The 6131-nt window shown below is 37.0% G+C and overlaps 1 long non-coding RNA gene across 1 annotated transcript in view; it reads left to right on the top strand.

Annotated features, from left to right (window-relative positions):
- The first annotated feature begins 4061 nt into the window (after window positions 1-4061).
- The window catches only part of LOC127906715 (uncharacterized), a 2254-nt gene continuing 184 nt past the window's right edge, over window positions 4062-6131 (top strand). Inside the window, exons 1-4 of the long non-coding RNA XR_008062545.1 lie at window positions 4062-4178; window positions 4332-4614; window positions 5685-5735; window positions 6091-6131. The exon at window positions 6091-6131 is cut by the window's right edge and continues 184 nt beyond it. This is a non-coding gene — a long non-coding RNA (uncharacterized LOC127906715). The remainder of the gene's footprint in view (window positions 4179-4331; window positions 4615-5684; window positions 5736-6090) is intronic.

Raw genomic sequence — 6131 nt, 5'->3', positions numbered from 1 at the left:
TTAGGGTTAGGATAAGGGTAAAGATTAGGGTTAGGATAAGGGTAAAGGTTAGGGTTAGGATAAGGGTAAAGGTTAGGGTTAGGATAAGGGTAAAGGTTAGGGTTAGGATAAGGGTACGGGTTATAGGGTTTTGAATAGGACTGAATGGTGTGACCTATGGAAGCGTTGTTATAAATCAAATCCCCAGGGAGCAGCAGTGTGCAGTGTTTTCCTTTCTGTTTTCCAGGAGTTACAACTTCATCACCTGTGGAAAGTACCTGGATGTGCGGATGTTCTTCAGCTTTTGTACTGAATTGTTTGTCCCCCACAAGTTTAGTTGTACAACACTGTGTATGTGGATGTGTGTTCGTGCATAAACAATGGTATACTTTATCACGGCTCTTTCAGAACGATGACAATCTGTTTCTCTCTCTCTCTGCTTCTCTCTCCGTTTCTCTCTCACTCTGTTTCTCTCTCTCTGTTTCTCTCTCTGTTTCTCTCTCTGTTTCTCTCTCTCTGTTTCTCTCTCTCTGTTTCTCTATCTCTGTCTCTCTCTCTCTCTCTTTCTCTCTCTCTGTTTCTCTCTTTCTCTCTGTTACCTCTCTCTCTCTCTCTCTCTCTCTCTCTCTCTCTCTGTTTCTCTCTCTCTCTCTCTCTCTCTCTCTCTCTCTCTCTCTCTCTCTCTCTCTCTCTCTCTCTCTCTCTCTCTCTCTTTCTCTCTCTTTCGTTTCTCTCTCTCTCTCTCTCTCTCTCTCTCTCTCTCTCTCTCTCTCTCTCTCTCTCTCTCTCTCTCTCTCTCTCTCTCTCTGTTTCTCTCTCTCTTTCTCTCTCTCTCCCTTCATCTCTCTCTTTCTCTCTCTCTCCCTTCATCTCTCTCTCTCTCTTTCTCTCTCTCTCTCTTTCTCTCTTCTCTCTCTCTCTCTCTCTCTATTTCTCTCTCTCTGTTTCTCTCTCTCTCCCTCTCTCTGTTTCTCTCTCTCTGTTTCTCTCTCTCTCTCTGATTCTCTCTCTGTTTCTCTCTCTGTGTTTCTCTCTCTCTCTCTCTCTCTCTCTCTCTCTCTCTCTCTCTCTCTCTCTCTCTCTCTCTCTCTCTCTCTCTCTCTCTCTCTCTCTCTCTCTCTCTCTCTCTCTCTCTCTCTCTCTCTCAAATTCAAATTCAAGCTGCTTTATTGGCATGAAAAACATTGTGTCAATATTGCCAAAGCAACAATGTATACAATATACATTGTAACAAAATTATAAATGATAGCAAATAATAATATAAAATGGTAGTAAATAGTAATACAAAATTAAATACAAAAATAATAACAATAAAATGGTAACAGTCAATAGTAGAAATGTAATAAATATAAAATCAAATTATGGAAAATGAAACTATAACTAACTTATAACTAAATAACTGTCATCTTCTTCTTTATATCAGTACTACAACTACAATCATCATTACTACGACGACTACTACCATCACTAAACTGTTATCACTACCATTACCACCCATATTTGGAATGATAAACATTAATAATTATAGTCATAACAATAATAGTAATAATAAGTAAGTTAGTGTTTACTATGCAGATGTTATTATTCAGTGTCCCTCAGGCTATGGCAGGAAAATACATATTTGGCTGCAAGAGGAGCCATTGCTCCTTCGCCCATGAGTATTCTTAGTTTTTCCTCTGGGTTCAATTTGTAAAAATTTGGAATATATGTAGTCATTTCTGTGAATAATGAATCTCTTTGTGAGGAATATTTATCACAGTAAAGGAGAAAGTGCATCTCTGTCTCTTCCTCCCCTGTCATGCAGTGACCACATACACGCTCCTCTTTGGGTAGCCATGTCTTTTTATGTCTGCCGGTTTCTATTGCCAATCGGTGGTCACTCAGCCTGTACTTGGTAAGGATCTGTCTCTGCTTCGTATCTCTGACAGAGTAGAGCTAATCAGCCAATTCATATTCTCTGTTTAGGGTCAGATAGCAATTTAGTCGGCTTTGGGATTTTGTTTCGTTTTTCCAGTATTGTAAATATGATTCCTTTGATTGGTTCATGATTTTGCTTATTGGAATTCTTTCTTTTGAAGCAGTGCTGGTGTCAGCTTGGTTGGTGAGGTCCAACACCAGCTGACTGAGAGGGCTTGTTTCTGGGCTCAGCTCTTGGGCTTGAAGTGCTTTAAATTGCAGACTCGAATTTGGACTTGAATTTAGATGTAGCCAAAATTTTAATGATCTTTTTTGTATCTTCATTATTACTGGAAAACGGCCCAATTCTGCCCTACATGCATTAGTTGGTGTATTTCTCTGGACTTGTAGGATTTTCCGACAGAATTCTGCATGTAGGGCTTCAATTGGATGTTTGTCCCACATTTTAAAATCCAGTTTATTGAGTGGTCCCCAAACCTCACTTCCATAAAGTGCTATTGGTAGGATTACACTGTCAAATATTTTTCAAAATTTCAAATTGCAGCCTTGTCTCATTTTTTCATTGCAAAGCTCTGCCATGCATTCACTGCCATATTAAAGTTTCAGATGCCTCGACATTGTGAAAAAAAATTCTGTTCTTTGGTTTTTTTTTGATTTTTATTGCACACTTGTTTTCTGTGTAAATACATTTTATTAAGTCATACACCTCACCACCAAGCCCACTGTGGAGAATGTTGTAGAATAGCCCTTCATGCCAAATCGAATCAAATGCTTTTTTAAAGTCAATAAACCAAGCAAAGATTTTGCCCTCTTTTTTTTTTTTTATGGACGTGTTTATTCATTAGTGTGTGTAAGGTGTATATATGGTCAGTAGTGAGGTGGTGTTTATTAATTAGTGTGTGTGAGGTGTATATATGGTCAGTAGTGTGATGGTGTTTATTAATTAGTGTGTGTGAGGTGTATATATGGTCAGTAGTGAGATGGTGTTTATTCATTAGTGTGTGTGAGGTGTATATATGGTCAGTAGTGAGATGGTGTTTATTCATTAGTGTGTGTAAGGTGTATATATGGTCAGTAGTGTGATGGTGTTTATAAATTAGTGTGTGTGTGAGTGTATATATGGTCAGTAGTGAGGTGGTGTTTATTAATTAGTGTGTGTAAGGTGTATATATGGTCAGTAGTGAGGTGGTGTTTATTAATTAGTGTGTATAAGGTGTATATATGGTCAGTAGTGAGGTGGTGTTTATTAATTAGTGTGTGTGAGGTGTATATATGGTCAGTAGTGAGATGGTGTTTATTCATTAGTGTGTGTAAGGTGTATATATGGTCAGTAGTGAGGTGGTGTTTATTAATTAGTGTGTGTGAGGTGTATATATGGTCAGTATATATGGTCAGTAGTGAGATGGTGTTTATTAATTAGTGTGTGTAAGGTGTATATATGGTCAGTAGTGAGATGGTGTTTATTAATTAGTGTGTGTGAGGTGTATATATGGTCAGTAGTGAGATGGTGTTTATTAATTAGTGTGTGTGAGGTGTATATATGGTCAGTAGTGTGATGGTGTTTATTAATTAGTGTGTGTGAGGTGTATATATGGTCAGTAGTGAGATGGTGTTTATTAATTAGTAGTGTGGTGAGGTGAGGTGTATATATGGTGTTTATTAGTAGTGTGATGGTGTTTATTCATTAGTGTGTGTGAGGTGTATATATGGTCAGTAGTGTGATGGTGTTTATTCATTAGTGTGTGTGAGGTGTATATATGGTCAGTAGTGAGATGGTGTTTATTCATTAGTGTGTGTGAGGTGTATATATGGTCAGTAGTGTGATGGTGTTTATTCATTAGTGTGTGTGAGGTGTATATATGGTCAGTAGTGTGATGGTGTTTATTAATTAGTGTGTGTGAGGTGTATATATGGTCAGTAGTGAGATGGTGTTTATTAATTAGTGTGTGTGAGGTGTATATATGGTCAGTAGTGAGATGGTGTTTATTAATTAGTGTGTGTGAGGTGTATATATGGTCAGTAGTGAGATGGTGTTTATTAATTAGTGTGTGTGAGGTGTATATATGGTCAGTAGTGTGATGGTGTTTATTAATTAGTGTGTGTGAGGTGTATATATGGTCAGTAGTGAGGTGGTGTTTATTAATTAGTGTGTGTGAGGTGTATATATGGTCAGTAGTGAGGTGGTGTTTATTAATTAGTGTGTGTGAGGTGTATATATGGTCAGTAGTGAGATGGTGTTTATTAATTAGTGTGTGTAAGGTGTATATATGGTCAGTAGTGAGGTGGTGTTTATTAATTAGTGTGTGTCAGGTGTATATATGGTCAGTAGTGAGATGGTGTTTATTAATTAGTGTGTGTAAGGTGTATATATGGTCAGTAGTGAGGTGGTGTTTATTAATTAGTGTGTGTGAGGTGTATATATGGTCAGTAGTGAGATGGTGTTTATTAATTAGTGTGTGTGAGGTGTATATATGGTCAGTAGTGAGGTGGTGTTTATTAATTAGTGTGTGTGAGGTGTATATATGGTCAGTAGTGAGATGGTGTTTATTAATTAGTGTGTGTAAGGTGTATATATGGTCAGTAGTGAGATGGTGTTTATTAATTAGTGTGTGTAAGGTGTATATATGGTCAGTAGTGAGATGGTGTTTATTAATTAGTGTGTGTGAGGTGTATATATGGTCAGTAGTGTGATGGTGTTTATTAATTAGTGTGTGTGAGGTGTATATATGGTCAGTAGTGTGATGGTGTTTATTCATTAGTGTGTGTGAGGTGTATATATGGTCAGTAGTGAGATGGTGTTTATTCATTAGTGTGTGTGAGGTGTATATATGGTCAGTAGTGAGATGGTGTTTATTAATTAGTGTGTGTAAGGTGTATATATGGTCAGTAGTGTGATGGTGTTTATTAATTAGTGTGTGTAGGTGTATATATGGTCAGTAGTGAGATGGTGTTTATTCATTAGTGTGTGTGTAGGTGTATATATGGTCAGTAGTGTGATGGTGTTTATTAATTAGTGTGTGTAAGGTGTATATATGGTCAGTAGTGAGATGGTGTTTATTCATTAGTGTGTGTAAGGTGTATATATGGTCAGTAGTGAGGTGGTGTTTATTAATTAGTGTGTGTAAGGTGTATATATGGTCAGTAGTGAGGTGGTGTTTATTAATTAGTGTGTGTGAGGTGTATATATGGTCAGTAGTGAGATGGTGTTTATTCATTAGTGTGTGTGAGGTGTATATATGGTCAGTAGTGAGGTGGTGTTTATTAATTAGTGTGTGTAAGGTGTATATATGGTCAGTAGTGAGATGGTGTTTATTAATTAGTGTGTGTAAGGTGTATATATGGTCAGTAGTGAGATGGTGTTTATTCATTAGTGTGTGTAAGGTGTATATATGGTCAGTAGTGAGGTGGTGTTTATTAATTAGTGTGTGTGAGGTGTATATATGGTCAGTAGTGAGGTGGTGTTTATTAATTAGTGAGTGTAAGGTGTATATATGGTCAGTAGTGAGATGGTGTTTATTCATTAGTGTGTGTAAGGTGTATATATGGTCAGTAGTGAGGTGGTGTTTATTAATTAGTGTGTGTGAGGTGTATATATGGTCAGTAGTGAGGTGGTGTTTATTAATTAGTGTGTGTAAGGTGTATATATGGTCAGTAGTGAGATGGTGTTTATTCATTAGTGTGTGTAAGGTGTATATATGGTCAGTAGTGAGGTGGTGTTTATTAATTAGTGTGTGTAGGTGTATATATGGTCAGTAGTGAGGTGGTGTTTATTAATTAGTGTGTGTGAGGTGTATATATGGTCAGTAGTGCGATGGTGTTTATTAATTAGTGTGTGTGAGGTATATATGGTCAGTAGTGAGGTGGTGTTTATTAATTAGTGTGTGTAAGGTGTATATATGGTCAGTAGTGAGATGGTGTTTATTCATTAGTGTGTGTGAGGTGTATATATGGTCAGTAGTGAGATGGTGTTTATTAATTAGTGTGTGTGAGGTGTATATATGGTCAGTAGTGAGGTGGTGTTTATTAATTAGTGTGTGTAAGGTGTATATATGGTCAGTAGTGAGATGGTGTTTATTAATTAGTGTGTGTAAGGTGTATATATGGTCAGTAGTGCGATGGTGTTTATTAATTAGTGTGTGTAAGGTGTATATATGGTCAGTAGTGGGGTGGTGTTTATTAATTAGTGTGTGTGAGGTGTATATATGGTCAGTAGTGTGATGGTGTTTATTAATTAG

This window comes from Oncorhynchus keta, chromosome 13 (genome assembly GCF_023373465.1).
Source record: "Oncorhynchus keta strain PuntledgeMale-10-30-2019 chromosome 13, Oket_V2, whole genome shotgun sequence".
Classification (NCBI taxonomy): Eukaryota; Metazoa; Chordata; class Actinopteri; order Salmoniformes; family Salmonidae; genus Oncorhynchus; species Oncorhynchus keta.
Note: the sequence above shows the minus strand (reverse complement) of the source record. Positions and strands in the feature narration are given on the sequence as shown.